Source organism: Notamacropus eugenii, chromosome 6, assembly GCF_028372415.1.
Source record: "Notamacropus eugenii isolate mMacEug1 chromosome 6, mMacEug1.pri_v2, whole genome shotgun sequence".
NCBI lineage: Eukaryota > Metazoa > Chordata > Mammalia > Diprotodontia > Macropodidae > Notamacropus > Notamacropus eugenii.
Genome location: NC_092877.1, coordinates 228,475,160 through 228,493,851, shown reverse-complemented (window position 1 = coordinate 228,493,851; position 18,692 = coordinate 228,475,160). Strand labels below are relative to the sequence as shown.

The 18,692-nt window shown below is 37.0% G+C and overlaps 1 protein-coding gene across 2 annotated transcripts in view; it reads left to right on the top strand.

The window, feature by feature from the left end:
- The window catches only part of FARP1 (FERM, ARH/RhoGEF and pleckstrin domain protein 1), a 353,198-nt gene that overhangs the window by 124,313 nt on the left and 210,193 nt on the right, over positions 1-18,692 (top strand). The window lies entirely within an intron of this gene.

Here is an 18,692-nt window from a genome sequence, read left to right as displayed (position 1 = left end):
TCTAAGTTTCATTCTTCCTAAAGGACACTGTGATTCTCTAGTCAGGCTGCTTTTCAGTTTTTGCTGTTATTGAAATGGCTTGTGAATTTGGCTTTATGTAGTGCTAGATGACTTTAATTTCTTAGATGAGTGGTTCATTTCAGAAACCAGAGAATTTTTCAAGAAGCAAGTTGAAACCTTAGAAATTGGGCTTCTGACAACTTAACACATGCCTAGTTTCAAAATAAAAACATTGCTATGCTTTAAGGACTACTATCTGCCCCTTATTTAGAAGGGACACTTCCTAATTTTAGCAAGAAAAAAAATCCATCCACCATTCCAACAAAAATCTATGACCTTCTTAATCTGGGATATCTGAGCAGTTATGGGTTTTGGACCTTCCTTCCTTTTCCCAGTCTTTTCCATTTATGAACCTGGCATACTGTCTAGTTGACCTCAGGGAACTAAGGTACTTCACCATAGAAGTTGTATGTAATGGCTTTTTATTTACCTGTCTTTTGTACCAATGGGCATGTCCTGGTCACACAGATGTAAAAATATGTTGTCTTTTTCATGATGCTGAAATGTCTGTTTTTTACGTGACTTTTAACCTTTAATGCAGTTAAGTGACTTGCCCAAGGTCACATAGGTAAGTTAAAGATCTTACCCAGATACTTTATAGACATATATCTCTGGACAAATCATTAATCTGTCTGGCCTGAGGTTTCCTTATCTGTAAAACTAGGTTAGGGTTGGATTTGATGGCCTTCAAGGTCCTTTTCAGTTTTAATTTTATGTCCCTCTGGTAATACGTCTCTTAAAATTGATTTTGATATATTGAAAAAGGTTTTCCCAGCAGTAACTATTATCTCTTTTGCTCTTAGCCATTACAAATAGCCACTGACTTATAAACAAACATCATACTCATATGAAGGACAGAGTTCACGTTACTCACTGGTCCGGAATAAACTGAAAACAGTCCCAACTCTTTGGTTTGTGGAAGCAGAATGATGAAGATTTAACCCATTCCAGTCTATGCCACCTATACATGTTTGTTCTAAAGCACCTTGTTGACTTACCTTTTAGATTTCCATTCTTAGAGTGAATCACTCCTTCGCGACTTCCTTTGGGAGAGCACAGGAAAAGAAGCATGCCACGTGGACAGATGCTCTGATTCTGCTCCAGTCTCTGGCTTGCTCCAACATCTGCAGAATGTTAGGAACAGGCTAAGCCAAAATGTGAAGTTAACTTTGTACTTGGGGCTTCACAGCTTTCATTGAACGTTGTCAGCCTGGTAAAAGTGAGAGGAAGAGGAATAGCTGGGGATAGCTGTCCTAATCCCGTGTTTTATTTGGAGATAGCAAAAGCCTTATTCAATAATAATTCATCCAGAGACAGAAAGATTTGGAGGGAAGATGCTCACAGCCTGTTACTCTGCTGAAATATTCTGTTGTGAGGGTTGGGGGTAGGATAGAAAAATTCCCACTTCTCTGGTAGAAAATAAATACATTCACCCTCAAGGCAAGTGCAGTCTCTTATTTTATATTGTTACTGTTTTCCACTCCTCTCATCAAAACTCCCCCAGCATACATTTAAGCTGTCTTCTCCAAATCTTAGTGACTTTGTACTTTTTTTGGCTTGGAGGAAAAAATCCTGCTTGACTTTGAATGGAAAAGTAAGTGGGAAAGGTGTGGGTGGGAAGGGAATTGTATGAAGTTATATGAAGAGCATTCACTAATGTTTATGAAAATATCAACATTTGTAGTACAGATGGTACTTTTTGATGCAAAACATGCTTGTGTAGGAGTAAAAAAAAATCAAACATATGTCTTGAATTTTCTCTGTGCAGATCATTCTTTAAATAGCCTTCCTTGTGTTACTTTAGGTTTATACATGTTGAGACCGCTGTGTGTTATATCCGTCATAAACGCTCTTTCCCTTCCCCCACCATCCAAAACAAAACAGACTACGGCTGGTTTATTTGGGAGGAGGGATGGAGAAAGCCTCCAAGCAGCTGGAGGGTAGTCTGTAAATTAGACCACAACTTTTTTTTTTTTTCCAGAGCAGGTTAAGTAACTGGATCTGTTTTCCTTGCTTAGCATAACTGAAAGCTGAGCAAGCCCTAAGGCCCTTCCACAAGCCTACTTTAAAGTGATGCAAAGGTTAGGATGATGAACTTACGTTGTAGAAGATCTTGAAATGAAATGACTTTTGGCATAGAATAATGAAACTAGCTCTATTAAAAAAAATTTTATATGTAGTCAAATCAAATCAGCAAGTATTTATCATTTGACTTCTCTGTACCAGCCACTAGGCTAAGTCGCTAAGGATACACAAAAAGAGGCAAAAACAGTCAAGGAGCTTACAGTATAATGGGGACACTGCACATAAACAGCTATGTACAAACAAGACATTTACAGGATAAATTAAAGAAAAGCGAGAAAAAACATTAGCATTAAGGAGAACTGTCTGTTTCATTACTAGCAGTAGGTTAATATATGAAAAGGGTACTTGCTCATTGTAGATTGTATAGGAAGAAGACTAGGCCTTGTAATTTCTATTTAATGAAATATTTTTAACACAGAAAAATAGGAAGAATGAGAAGCCCAGAGCATACTGCAGTATCATTTAGAGTTGGAAGTCATAATTTAGAATACCTCTTTATACCTATGTTAATTTAAACTCTCCTTGACTTTTAGCCAATTTTATTTGGAAATGTTGTACAAAGTGAAGAACTAGCCTCTGCTGAGGATCCTGGAACATGAACCTCTGTCACATTTTTTGCAAGTAAAGTGAATTTTGGCTTGGGGAACTGGACCAAGATTCAGGAACTTTGGGTCCTAGTTCTGACTCTCTCATTAATTTGCTGTGTAACCTTGGGTAGTGTGCTCATTACTCTTTCTGGTTCAGTTTTCCTATCTTTAAAAATTGGAATAATAGTGTTATCTATCTAACCATCACAGGCGTTATGAAGACAAAGTAGAGTAATATATGTAGAGGTATATATTATCTCTCATGTGATTATATAGCTAAATGTGGTTTGTGACTCTAGAAGGTGATTATTTTGCATAATATTAAGCCAACTTGTTATCTTATAATCCTTGTGCATTGATTTCTTACATATATATCATATATAATTAAGTCAAATTTTCAGTGGTTATCCCCTGAGATTGTACTATGATTCTATGAGATGGCTCTGACTCATAAGAATGAAGCATGAATTATGTCAGTGACTTGTGATTTTGTGACTAATGGATACTTTGGTGACCTCACACAATTCTGTACACTGACAAAAACATTCATGTGATTATTGGAGAGGAGGGGGGAGACATTGATGACCTTATGTGATAAGAAAAATAAACTAAATGACATCTAAGTAGATGAGTAGGAATTGGTGGGTGGTCATAGATTTTAGAGTTGGAAAGGGCTACAGAAATGCTCAAGTCCAGATTCTTCAATATACGGCTGGGAGAAAAAAAACACTGATGGCTAAAGATTTGCAAGATCGTATAGCAGCTAGGTGACACAGTGGATAGAGTGCCACGCCTGGAGTCAGGAAGACTCATCTTCCCGAGTTCAAATCTGGCCTCAGACACTGGCAAACCATCCCAGTAATTTTGGCAAGAAAACCCCAAATGGGGTCACAAGTATCAGATACAACTGGACAACAACAAATGGCTACTTAAGAGCAGAGCTAGAATAAGAAGTTGGATCTTCTGACCCCTCATCCAGTGCTGGTTACTTTAACTCCATATATGTTACTTTAGCTTTATACATTTAAAAAAATTTCCATAATCAATATGTTTTGCATGACTACACATGTATAACCTATATCAAATTTCATGCCTTCTTAATGAAGGGGTTTAAGGGAGGGAGAAGGGGAGAGATTTTGGAACTCAAAGTTTTAAAAATAAATGTTAAAAATTGTTTTTACATGTAACAGGGAAAAAATAAAATACTAAATAAAGTTTAATAAAATTTTCCATAGTCAAAGTTAAATCACCTTTATACTGATCTGTATAAACCTGTGGTGATTACTTTAGCTTTATACATGCATGTAATTTTGGTTTTATACATGTGCTTGTCTCTCTACGTGTTATACAGTATTTGTAGGACTGAGTTTGGCAATGTCTGTGGTGTTGAAGTGATTTAGTTTGTTTGTTAAGGAAGAACTTGATCATTTGCTTGCTTTATGGGGGAAAAATAGACATCTTGGTGAATTGGGAGTCACCATTTGAAATGCCATACTTTTTGGCACTTTGGGTACTTACTTGATTAAAGGCAGTTGAAAAGTGTGTGTCTCAATCCCAAATTTCAAACAGACTTTCAACATTTCCAGGGTTGAAATTTGGATTAAAAAAAAAAAAACACCCAAGTTGCTTGTAAAGTTAACAATTGGAATACAATGACGGTATAGAATTTGTTCTATGTTGTAACCTAACTGAAATCATTTTAAGAAAGTATGATGTTTTAATTTCAAGAAAGAATTTTAGCCAGTGGCTAATCCTGAAACAAGCACCACTTTGTACTGTGCAAAGAAATGCTCCAATACTGATATAACCTTTTCATTTCCTGGCAGTGTCCAGGCAGACTGGCTGGAATTGCCTCACAGCTTTGTGTCCTTTGCAAGTGGCCTTGCTACACACAGCCTGACTACTGGGGAGTAAAGTTGTTAACTAATTCTACTTTGAAAAGTCTGCATTTATTACCATTTTTCCTTTCTTGTTGATTGTTTGGAGTTAAAGAATGCATCTTATTTTCCCCTCCCCCCTTTCCTTGGACTTTTTGAAAAAAGTTAGCTTGGCTATGCTCCAACTCCTCCCCTTTGGTGAGGAGGGTAAGCACATCCTGATACATCAGCCAGCTGGCTACCTTCCCTTGTTCGCAGCTTTAATATGCTTCTACAAAGTGTTCAGCTGCTATTGGTTAAGGGAGACCCTGTGGAACCTGTCTCAAACTCAGTTATTCCTGCTTGCAACAAAGAAATCAGGGCTCCCTATAAGATACAAATTAAAAAAATGTGTCTTCATGTTTAGCCTGACAGAAATCATCAGGCAGGGTCAGAACAAACATGAAACTCAAGCAGTGCCTGTCATCGTCATTTCAGATAGTGATTTTAGTTTCCTGTTTGCTGTCTATGACTTCTTTCTGTTAAATGAAGTGCTTTGTGAGTGGTCAGTGTTAGCTAATGGGACTTTAATATTACTCTGAAGGAGTTTACATTTCAATGGTGGAGCAAGTAAAGAGATACATACATAATACATGCACATAATTGTATTTACATATACATATATATACACACGTGTGCTACACATATGAATAAATATGAAGTCAATAAATATAAATCAGATACAAAATACCTTGAGAGAAAGAGCACTGCTAAGTAAGGAAAACATGAAAGGCTTTATGTAGAAGAGGTTGCTTGAGAAGCATCTTGAAAGAAAAGAGGGACCCAAGGGGGTGAAGGTGAGGAAAGGAGTGTATTCCAGGCATGGGACAGAGACATTGTGAAGATAGGGAGATAGGAGGTGGAGTGTCCTATGTGAGGAACAGAGAGAAGACCAATTTGGGTGGATTGTAAAATATGGAAGAATGAATATGTGGCTGGAAAAATAGAATGGAAAGGGCTTTAAAGCTGAAACAAATGTTTATGTTTCATTTTAGTGGCAGTTTTGGCAATAAGATGCTAAGGTAATAGTTTATAATGGTCATATATTTGTCCTAATTTTAGACAGTCGAGTAGATTAAAAAAATAAATTCTTTTAACTATTTATTACAGAGGGTTGGAGAAAGAAGGCCCTTTTTGCTCATACACACAGCAGGCATTTGATAGTTTTTTATAATTGGGAGATAAACTTTTTCAAAAAGCACTTTGTCCCCCCTCTATGGGGCTCTTCTGCTTTAACTTGTATTAAATCATCTGTTCCAGTCTCCCTACTAGATTATAAACTCCATGAAAATAGGAACTCTGTCTAATCTAAATTTTGTCTCCCCCTCTTCATCCAGCATAGTGCCTTATGGGGTACAGTAAATACATAGATGTTTGTTGACTGAATTAGTGTGGGTGATCAGTACAGAGATGAATTTCCTCATGATTCCAAGAGTTGCTGTGGTTGAAAAATTCATCACTCTGTGGCTAGACTAGGGATGAGCCTTTCAAAGTTTAGTTAGACTGCTTATCCAGCAGACTTATCTGTCACCACTTCCCATACTTGAATTCTTTCTAGTTTAGTCCAGCCTGACAAAACTTTATGATTTTTGTTGCCATAGACTTAGGGAACCTATGGTTGCCTTCGTATTGTGAGGAGTCATGAAGAAAGGTTTTTGGCCAAATAGCAGATAACAATACATGGTAAGTGACTGGTGGAAAGAAGTACTGTAGGAATTTAAGGATGGTACAGTGTGAGATGGGCCTGAGAGACCTTTTAGTTTGGGTTTTGAATCTTTTTTGTAACTTTTTGTATGGACCCCTTTAGAAGTCTGATGAAGCATTTCAATTCCTTCTCAGAATAATATTTTTAAATAATTGAAAGATATGCTAAATTTCAGCTAGAGATTAATGAAAATAAAGATATAATATTTTCCTATCCCAGTTCATAGTAAGAACCTCTGGTCTAGTCTAATCCCCTCCCCCAGTTTTATAAATAATATAAATAAATAAAAATAATATAAATAAAAAACCAAAGCTTAAGTGGGGAGAGTTCTAAAGAGCAAATTCATTTTTCTTTCTATGTAAATATGGTATTTACTTCATAATACATTTTGTTTTTGAGAGGAAAGGTAACTATGGTAGGGGAGGCAAAGGTTTATTTTACTAATTAAATTTTGCCTTAGTACTTCATATATACTGTGTAGTAGAGTTGACCAGTGAAGACCATGAGGATTGTGTGAGATGGAAGGGGAAAGTCATGATAACCATAGATGAAAGTTAATTTTGAATTCTGGAGCGTGTGTGTGTGTGTGTGTGTGTGTGTGTGTGTGTGTGTGTGTGTGTGTATGAGACAGAGAGAGAGAGAGAGACAGAGAGAGAGAGAAAGAGGGAGAGAGACAGAGACAGAGAAAGAAACAGAGAGAGACTCAGAGAGAGAGATTTTTTGACAATTTGATGAAGCCTGTAGACTTCTCAGAATAATATTTTTAAATCTATAAAATAAAATGCAGTTACAAAGGAAGACCATTATATTAAAATAGTGTTATCAAAATATTAAAAAAACAAAACAAGTTCATGGACCGCCCCCCCCCCCCCCCAATAGAAAATGTGAACTGTAAGCTTCCTTAAGGTCAGAATTGACTTTTTTGACTTTGTATTCCCTGTGTTTTAGCATAGCACTTTTGTTATTGTTCAGTGATTTAAGCTGTGTCTGACTCTTCTTGATCCTGTTTGGGGGTTTTCTTGGCAAAGATACTGGAGTAGTTTGCCATTTCCTTTTTCAGCTCATTTTACAGATGAGGAAACTGAGGCAAACCGGGTTAAGTGGCTTGCCCAGGGTCACACAGCTAGTAAGTATCTGAGACTGAATTTGAACTCAGGAAAATAAGTCTTCTGACTTCAGGACTGGTAGTCTCTCCACTCCATCACCTAGCTACCCCAGCATAGTACATAGTAACACTTAACGATGTTCATTGCATTGAATAATAGTCAAGTCAAGCCAACATTTATTAATATCTCCTCTGTGCTGGACAGTGTACTAAGGGCTGAGCATATTAAAAAAAGACCAAAAATTCCCAGTCCCTGCTGTCAAGGAACTCAGGAGACAGCATGCAAACAACTCTGTGTAAACAAAATGTATACAAGGCATTTGTTGCCAATCCATATTTTTTAAAGGAAAAAATGGACTATACTTAGATTCTTCTGATAATAATAATGCCAAGACAGTTACTGCATCTGCTTCAGTTTTGTCCATTTTAAGTGGGTACAATCCAGACTGATTTAGTACAAGAGTCATTTATTAAGCTGAAATCTTTCCTCATCTGGCTCAGTTCCATCAATAATTTTTACAGAGTCTATGTCAGTCAGGTTTCTTCAATTTCACTCTCTTCCTCTTGACATTGTCAAGAAAAGCAAAGGGAATATAGTGAACTCCCTAGTAAATGTGGCAAAAATGAATTGTGTTTGATTTTAGTATATTTTCCCACAGATGTCACAGGCAGCCATAAATACTTTATCTCTCTAAGAATATCTTAGCAGTTTAAATATATATATATATGTATGCATAGATGTACATATATATTCATGTAGAAGGTTTTATTATACTTTGATTTTTAAAAAATGTGATGTGGCTTTTAATTCTTTAGCATTTCATTTTTAAAAAATCCATACTATTGAATCTTCAGGAACACATGGATAGAGATAGCTTTCTGCTTGGTCATTTGGCAGCATACGAGAACCTAAAGCTTTCCTCTTTTGACCTGTCAGCCAAGTGTATGAAATCGATAGGTCCTCTTAAAGTTGATAACTTTGAATTTAGCCTAAGCCTTCTGAGGAAAGATAGACTCTCCAAGGCTATCATGCTCCCTTTCCATTATTATAGATGCTCATTTTACAGATGGAGATGACTTTTCTTAAGATATTTCAATGGGAACAGTCTTTTTTTTGTCCACTTCTTTCTCTGGTGCCAGCTGTATCTTGTTCTAGAAGTTAATTTGGTTGGAAGGATATCGCTAGAAAGCTGAAACTGCTGCTCATGTCAATGTGTATGTGTGTGTATTTTCTCAGGAGACCTCATGGAAAGAAATTTGGGGGAACACTTAAAAATCTTCAAATATAAGGAGACATAGACAATATAAGGACAGCTGGGTGGCACAGTGGATATATTTCTAGACCTGGAGTCAGGAAGATTCATCTTCATAAGTTCAAATATGACCTCAGACACTTGCTGTATGACCCTTGGCAAGTTATTTAACTCCATTTGCCTCAGTTTCTTCATCTGTAAAATGAGCTGAAGAAGGAAATGGCAAACCACTCTAGTATATTTGCCAAGAAAATCCCAAATGGGGTCATGGAGAGTTGGACATGACTGAAAAGAACTGAACAACTGTAACAAGAAACCAAATACTTGACAGACATCTAAGACTTTCATTCTTTTTCAAGTTCTCTATCAATAAAAGTTTATGAAAAATGTCAAGAGTATTATAATAATTTCTTATATCACAATGACAGAAAACAGTATCAAGTACAGCAAACAATAAGCCAGTTTATGGAATTTCCACACAAACATCTGTAATAGCTTAAATTTATAAAATATGCCCACAGGGGATATTTATATTCATTATCACATTTCATCTTCACAACCACCTATGTTTTTATGTATAGGCAGAAACATAAACATAAACCTTGCTTATGACTGTCTGCTGTGCTGTCTAAGCAATCCTGTAAACGCTATAATTAAAAATCACTGCACATGCCACCTTGTGCACAGATGTAATTGAATTACAGGAGATGTCAGAGTATTCATGTATTCATGACTAACAACAGGAGGTTCATTACTGTAGACTTGAAGTGACGGATATGCTTTGACCTGGGGACACAAGCAAAAATTACCGTAAGTAAAAGTTAAATGAAAAAGGCCAAAAAAGCCTGGCGTGAACATTTGAATAAATGTAAGAGTGATAGGTAAAGAATGAATGGTTTTCATAGTATATAAATGGCCTAATTATGTAAAACAAATAAACCCTTACTGGTTAAATTATTTTGGGGATGGCATAGAGCTTTGAAAATTTGATAATTTTTTCTCATCTATTTCTAGAGTACAGAAAAAGTATAAAATAGGCATCTGAATGAATACCTATTGGATACTTACAAGGAAAAAAACCAAACCTCAAAAAGACCAATTTGACTTCTGCTGTATAGCTAATCTCCACTATTCCCATAACACTCTGTTATTCCATTATTATTGTACTCTATAGTTATATAAAACTAATTAATGAAAAAAAGTATTTATTAATAAGCACAAAGTATTTGTAAGGCACTGGGCTAAGAATTGGGGATACAAATCCAAAAGAAACAGTTCCTATCGCTTAAGTAGTTTATTTTCGGAGGGGTTAGACTGCTCATGTGGTTGGAAGCTAGGGAAAAATATTTTGATCTGAGAAGTAACAGGAGGTGTTGAGTGGAGCCTAGGGTGGTGAGTTGACTTGCCTTTAGCATATGTGATGGTAGAATTGAAGTGAAGAGTGGGAGTGGAAAGGTGGACCTAACTGCACTAGTAGTATGACCAAGTCATCAACTTAAGCATTTATTAAGTGCTGACTGTTTGCTAGATTCTTTGCTAAGGGATGGAGATACAAAGAGAAGGAACAAAACAAAATACACAAACTCTGTCTTCAAGGAACTTACTTTCTAATGAAGTTGGAACATTAATTGGGGGCTTTAGGCATACTAGTATAGTGGGCTCTCCCCAATCCAGAAATCACAGCCCCAGGGTCAGAATTCCAGTAACTGCAGCTAGAACTTGTCAGAAAGATGGCCTCTGACTGCCCTCCCCACAGTCAGGCAAGTTTTGATGAATCTTGATGTACCAGGCATTTGAGAAGCATTTCCTCTGGCTGATATACATATGGTTTGGGATTTTTTTTTTTTTTTTGGAAAATTTCCTTCTTTTATCATGTTTTGCTTTGTTTCATCCCAGAAAGGAAAGTCTTTACTCATTTTGCCCTGAGCCCTTGGTTGCCTTATTTTTATCTTTACCTGATAGTAATTGGACAAGTTTATTTGTCTCATACATTATTTCCGTAGAAGGAAAAAAATGAATTCTTAGAATACATGTTGAAAATGACTAAGTAAGTACATCAAAGTACAGAGCAAATTGTACAGAAATCATGACATGAATGCAAAAATGCCATTTTCCTTTCCTTTTCCACTCTTCTTTTGAACCAGCAGTCCTTACCAATGAAGATAAAAGAAGCTAAAGGTATCATCCCATCAATTGGAACCCCAAAGTGAATTTTTAGCTAGATGTCACAAAGGATGGATTGCTGAACTTGGAGTTAGAAAGACCTAGGTGAATCAATTTCCTACCACAGTTATATATTATAGCTGTATAACCCTGGACGGATCACTTAACCTACATTGTTAGCCTCAGTTTCCTCATGTGCAAATAATGGAGATATCATTGTACCTACCTCACTGGCTTACTGAGAGGATAAAGTGAGATTAACATATCTAAAACACTTTGTAAACTTTGAAGTGCTATATAAATGCTCGCTATCACTTTAAGGGAAAATGTAGTTTAAACTTTCCCTAAGGTAACTCTGGAATCAAGATTACAAGATTTAAAGTTGAAAGTGACCTTAAGAGAGTGATTATGAAGTACAAGTTAAGATCAAACCTTTTCCTCAGTTCTCCCCCACGTCCTTAGATGTGGCTCTAGTTTCAGTCTTCGACGATTCAGAGTTTTGCTGTAGGATTACAGTCAATTCTCAAGTAACATGCTTACTTGACAAAGTGGACCACTGCTACATGATACTGCTTCTAGCCTATCTTCTAGCCTTCAGGAGTTTGGTGAATTAGGCACATAGCAATACTTTTCATATTCCTCTATTTGGGAAAGTTCTGAAAGACTGGAAGTATAAGTCTTGTTCACTGGTAATGTGTAAGAAGTGAATAGTTTAACCTGTTTTCCAGGGTAACAGTGCTTTCAAAAGAACCCCCCAGAAATTGAGTTCAAGTCTTTGTCATTAATCATGGACTCTGACCTTTGACTGTTGTCCTGTGGGATACAAGCAAAGGTTACTTTTTTAATTTTTTTAAAAAAAGGTAACTACATGATTTTAAAGTGTCCCCTCCCAAAAGCAAAATATGAATAACTCTGGGGAAAACAATCCTGAGCTCAGAATAATAAGCTTACATTTTGGTGTTTTGGAGAAAAAGATCTTTTCCCTTTCTTTTTGTAGTTCTCCAAGACCCAGCTGAGCTATTGTGACAATTAATGAATATAAAATGCCCCTCTCTCTTTGTGAATAGTTTGGCAGTGGTGGCTGAACAATTTCAGGCATGAGAAGAGAATAAAGCCTTAGACCAATGAATAGCTGACATCTAACCCCTGTTCATTTCCTGGACTGGAGGCACACTTGATTTGTGTAAGAGTTAAAGAAATAAACCTAAAATGTTGTGCTACATGTTTCTTATAGATTCCTTGTTCTTCAAAATATTTTTTAGAAATTCTAATAATCACAGGCTATATTAAACTAGCATAGAAAATGATTGTTAAAAGTCTTAAGTGGACTAAAAGATACCATTTCCCTTCCTTTATGGAATGAAGTAGGACAATAATAAAAATGTATTTGTTGAGTTAGCGGTGATGTCATTTTGTCAGACTTATTTCATATCACCAGTGATGTAAAGCATGACTGTAATAGTAGACCTCTCTTTGTTTGACCTCCCCTGGTGATACAGTTGATGGAACCCAAGTATAAAGAAGATGAGTTCCTTCAGGAATTTTTTGCCTCCCCCTCACCTGTGGATCTTTCATAAAAGCTTCTAAAAAGGAACAATCATAAAACTACCATATGTAGCTGATGAAGCTGCCCATGGCCCTAATGCACACAAACATGCATCTGATAATATGAAGTGAGTTCAGCTCTGTACTCCGAAAGATTAGTCTGAGTAAAACACATCTCAACTTACTGTGTCCAAAGGTTGTGCCCAACTGAACTATAGGGACTAAAAAGGGGTGGGGAGGAAGGGGATTGGTATTTTAGGTGCCTATTATGTGCCAGACACAGCAAATTAATTCATTTGAGTTCATACATTTTATTAAGAAAAACAAAGATACTTTAGTCTGAGGTATGCGATGTGACACTCTGTGGCATCAATTTCCAAACAAGTATTGAAGTGTAGTGGTTTTAGTTCCTTGTGTTGTTCTTCTTCAAACTTGAGTCTTGTTGAAGCATAATTTATTTTCTCTAAAGTGACAGAAACTGATATGTTTTGCAGGGATGTACTAAAGGGAGAAGAAGAGAGAGAATGACATTTCCCTCTGACATTAACACTGTTTTTACTGAAGGAGGGTTGAGGAGAGTAGTCTAAATTTTGAGATAAGACAGTTGGAACCATGTGCTTAAAAATTTTTTTTTAGTGCTCTGTGGGTTTTATTTGGTTATTCACCATTTAAAAATATTTGTCCACCTAACTTTATGTGCAAATATGGAAAAGCTACCAATTGGGTTAGGATAATAATGCAAAAAAATTATCATCTGGATTTTGGGGGAATATACATATTTTAAAATGAATCTCACCAAAATCCTTGTAGTTTTATTCTAGTTTTTAAAATAAACCCACTGATCCTTTTAATTAATTTTTGGATAAGGTATCCAGAGAATAAGCTTGCAGCTACCTTCCCATTATAGAATTACATTGATTTCTACTCTGTGATTTGATTTAAAGCTTTAAGTATCACGTTTACAACCATCGTGATTTAAGCATGAAGATTTGAATATTTTAGGAAGACTGATGATGCTGTCCAAGTTAGTGTATAGCCCTCAACAATTTTCTGTCAAGAAACTGCTCCCTCTTCCCCTTGCCGATTTTTAAAACATTGCTGTAATTTCTATTAGTGTTCTACTAAAATTGACTCCCTGCTGATTCCATTACTTCGTGAATCAAAAGCCATAGTCTCATTTTATTGGAGTTTATTTTTGGTATTTGCGTTTTGGCTTGAATAGCAAATACTTTTTAACAATGAATAGTTTTCCCTGAGGAGTTGAAGCTCTTCTTAAACGGTACATAAATCACCATTTAGGTAGAGAGCAATCAGGTGATAATTGGCGATAGAAACTTGGGCAAATCCTTATTCACATCAGTTCTAAGACTGTGGTCTCCAGCGTTCCTGTGGACTGAAATGTTTTAGGTTTAATTCTATCCCCCCTGCCCAGTCTATTTTATCGTATTAATTTGAATCAATGATGTTAAAAAAGTAAAAAATAACCAAACCTCTAACTTTTTAAAGTATAGGAATATTATATTGAATGGATATTTTGCTTAGAGAGCAGTTGAAGGAAGGGATCAGATCCACTGACTCTGAACCCAGCACTCTTTCCATTGGGTAGCACAGAGATATCCACTGAAGTGACTGAAAGAAGCTACAGTTGGAAATTCCCTTCCAGATGCCCAGAAGGCAAAGTGAAGCATTGTGCTAGGGTGGAGGCCCACTACTTCCCACTTCTCATTCCCATTCCTCCTTTCTATTATTAGGGTGTTCTGTGTCCTTAAAGAACTAACATTCAAAAAAGAGAATTTTAAGACCCTTGCTGTCCTAATTGAAGAGTGACTGACCTCTAACAAACTGGCTCCCTCCATATTTTATATTTCACCCCAAATATTTCGTTCATTCAAAAAACCTCTTCCATTCTTTTCTCTGCAATTAAATTGAGGTAGTTCTAAGAAGGCTAAGGATTATTTGATCCCTTAGAAGTTATTTAATCATTATAGATACAGTTCTATCTAATGCTGTTCATTGGTTTTCCAAAATTATAATTTTAAGCAAAAAGTTAATTTCACAGGAACAATATTATAAAGGAAGGATAAGCCAACCAGTGTAACAGAGAATTGGGGGATTAGTTATTATTTATCCTAATGATATTGTAAAACTGGTTGAGTAGTCTTATGAGGGATATGTTTACATGTACTGATAGGTTCAGAAAGATCCTTTAAATCAGGCTGGTTCTGGGTTGCTCCAGAGCAGGTATAGAATACGTGGATGCCTTTCACAGTTAGGCATTGATACCCATCATCATGCTCACACTCTAACAGTGACCTTTATGGATAGTATGGCTTTAGGATTGACATAATGTACTGTTTCTTGGTCTCTTCAGAGGTCCTTGAACCTAGCATGACCTGAAGCTGCATAACAATGCTGAAAACAGTGTTGGTATAAGGAAGATAAAGAATAACCTAACCTGCTAGTTTGGCCTGAAACATGAGACCTGTCTTGTCATAACTTTTGCCTGGCAACACTGAACACAGTCAGGGAGGAAGAAAAGAGGAGTAGTTTCAGTATAATATTTGATGGGGAGGGGGTGGTGGTGGCGCAGAACCAAGATGGTGGACTAGAAGCAGGAATCTGCTTGAGCTCTCCCCCCTAAGCCCCTCAAAATACTTGTAAAAATGACTTTAAACAAATTCTAGAGCAGCAGAAACCACAAAATAACAAAGAGAAACAGACTTCCAGCCCAAGACAATCTGGAAGATGACAGGAAGAGTCTTTTGCACCAGGCTCTGATCAGACCATGACCAGTGCTGAGCCTGCACAGATGGGACTGGAGCAGGCTTCAGGGTGCTGGCAGCTGCTGTGGTTTCCAGACTCCTTAACCCAGAAACACCAAAGACAGCTTCAGAGGTCAATGAGAAATCTTTCTCACCTGGGTGAGAGGGGAGCATGGTCTGGCTCTAGCCCCAGGGTGGTGGCAGCCACTGCCACAGCAGCAGCTGCTTCTGCAGCTCATGGCCTACAGATGGTGGGGGAATTGAATGCTGATCTGGATCACATCCTACTTGCAGTTCCAGGGCAGAAAAGAGTGCTTGTGGTTGCTCACAGACCACAACACAGGCCAGGGTCCCTAGAGATGTTTCTGAAAACAGCTGCACAAAAGCTCTGAAACTTGGGGTAGTACACTCTTCACCTAACAAAGAGCTCAAAAGTCAAGTAATGACTGGGAAAATGTCCAAAAAAGAGAAAAATAAGACTATAGAAGGTTACTTTCTTGGTGAAAAGGTATTTTCTTCCATACTTTCTGATTGGAAGATCAAAGCATACAACTGGAGGAAGATCAAAGCATGCAACCAGAGGAAGAGAGCAAGGTCAAGGTTCCTGCATCCAAAGCCTCCAAAGAAATATGAAATGGTTTCAGGCCATAGAACAACTCAAAAAGGATTTTGAAAATCAAGTGAGAGAAGTAGACAAAAAATTGGGAAGAGAAACGAGAGTGATACAATAAAATCATGAAAAATGAGTCAACAGCTTGCTAAAGGAGACCCAAAAAAATGCTGAAGAAAATAACACCTTTAAAAATAGACTAACCCAAGTGGCAAAAGAGGTCCAAAAAGCCAAGGAGGAGAATGCCCTATGAAACAGAATTGGCCAAATGGAAAGGGAGGTCTTAAAAGTTCACTGAAGAAAATAATACCGTAAAAACTAGAATGGAGCAAATGGAAGCTAATAACTTTATGAGAAATCAAGAAATTATAAAAGAAAACCAAAAGAATGAAAAGAAATAGAAGACAATGTGAAATATGTCATTGGAAAAAGAACTGACCTGCAAAGTAGATCTAGGAGAGATAATTTTAAAATTATTGGTCTACCTGAAAACCATCATCAAAAAAAGAGCCTAGACATCATCTTTCAAGAAACTGTCAGTGAAAACTACCCTGATATTCTAGGACCAGAGGGTAAAATAGAAATGGAAAGAATTCATTGATCACTTCCTGAAAGAGATTCCCAAAGGAAAACTCCTAGGAATCTTGTAGCCAAATTCCAGAGTTCCCAGGTCAGGGAGAAAATATTACAAGCAACTAGAAATACTTGATTGCTTGTAATGATCTAGATACGAAGGCCTCTGGTTTCCTCCTGTTAGAGAAGTATAGAACATAGATTCAGAGTGAAGCAGAAATTCTCAAACGATGATGGTGTGTTTATTTGCTTTGCTCCTCTGTTTTAAGTGAAGATTCTTCTTCTTCCCCTTCCTCTTCCTGTTCCTTTTCCTCTACTTTTCTTTTTCTTCCTCTTTATCTTCTTCTTCCCTTTCCTCCTTTTCCCATTACAAAACAGCCATAGTATTTTTTTTAAAACATCAATAAAGCATTTCTTAAAAATTCCCATATCTTTGAAAAGATGTCGTAATTTGGGTTTATGAAATATAGTGGCCACTAAGTTGAATGAAGACTGTGGTGTTCAGTTATCTGCATGTGAAATTGAAATAAGCGCAAAGCTTGCCTCCAAGGTTACAGTGACATTAGAATGGGTTCATCCCTGCTCCAGCCATAACATACCTTTTTCAGCCTTGCTTCAGTTAACTTTATCAAGGAGGTCATTTGTTAGACTCATCAGAGACTTGCCAGTGGGGGCAAGAAATAGTGGTGTTTGGTTTCTTTGAGAAATGACCTGCAGCTGTGTAATTCTACTTTTCCAAGTTTTTCTCCTCCATTTTATTATCTGTTAGAAAAACAAGCAAGGAAAGAAAACAAAACAAAAACCTTTTGTCGTTTATCTCAAGGCCTCTCTGTATATACATTCTAAACTTTCACCTGTGACTTTCATTCCTCTTTGAGAAGAACTATTCCAGTTAGCAGTCAGGTCTGGGGTGTGAAATAACAGAAGTTTGTTCAGTAGATTATAATTGTGGAGATACTCAAAGGGAAGAAAGTATGAAATCCATTTCCAAATGATCTTTATTGGGCACATCATTATAACAATTGATGGCATAAGAAAAAGTTACAGGAGAGAATATTTTTCCCTGCAGTTGGCACAAGATGGAATAGGGACTGGATTTTTGGTTTAAGGTTTCATTTATTTAAGGAACTCTCAGGTGAGGAAGCTTCCTCTATCAATGGGTTGGGACCTTAATTTTAGCTTAGAGATTTTAAAGTTTAGTCTTAGAGAGTTGACTAGAGCACTGAAAATTTGGATGATTTGTTTAGGATCGCAAAGCCAGTATATGTTGGAGGCAGGACTTGAAGCCAGGCACAAAATATGGAAATATTTTTAGATGATGCTTTTAGATGTAATTATATCTTAAATTTCTTTTTTTGAATATTGTGTGATGGCATTTTATAGTGAGCACATTGCCATCAACTCCTGGGTTCATCAAAGTGATACTGATAATGTTGCAGAGCTAAGGCTACATATCCCAGACCTGACTGGTAAGATATTTGAACAGATTCCCTCACCTTTTGTTTGCATCAGTGTTTTTAGTAACAACAACGATGAATTTGCAGTCCAGAGGCCTGCTGGATTCAAATCCCTGTTCCATCATTAAATAGCTGTGTGATCTTATGATTGTTACTTAACCTCTATGAGCCCCAGTTCTCTCATTTTTAAAATGAGGGTTGGGCTAAATGACCGCCAAAATCCCTTCTGGTTCTAAATCTATGATTCTATAAATTGTTTAAAATGTTTTAGAATTAAAACCTGAACAAAAAAAATTAAAACAATCCAAGTTTAGAAATGCCAGTCAAGTCCATTTCTTTTACCAGAATATTACCAAAAAAGGACTCTGGGCCAACTGCCAAGTAGGGAGTTGCAAGAAACTGGGGCACAGCATCAAATCCTTCAAATGGGTATCCCCAGCATCAATCTCCACCAGGGTGAGATTCTCTTGGAATTTGAAGATCTCAGGAGGGGGAGCATTTGCAGATTGCCCTTGTGAGAGAGAGCATGGTTGATGCCTTGTGCTAGATGAAGGGGGTTTGAGAAGTTATATGCTGCAGGGTGAGATGGCCAGAGGGGACTATATGACCTAGAGAGACATCAGTTGCCCAAGACCATACCCAGCAGACAGTTCTGTTTGGGCTTAGTCATCTCTCCAGTCATTAGTTTTTTCCCTACCCATGAGAGACACAAACAAGGCTTAACAGGCATGAAACCCCAGAACACAGCACAGAATATATCACTTTGTTTCTTGAAGCAGACTCCTTTCTTGTTCATACCTGGCTAGAGATCCCCTATACTACTTTTGGTACTGTGGTAGGACATATATCAGTGAAACTTTTGGCATAGAGA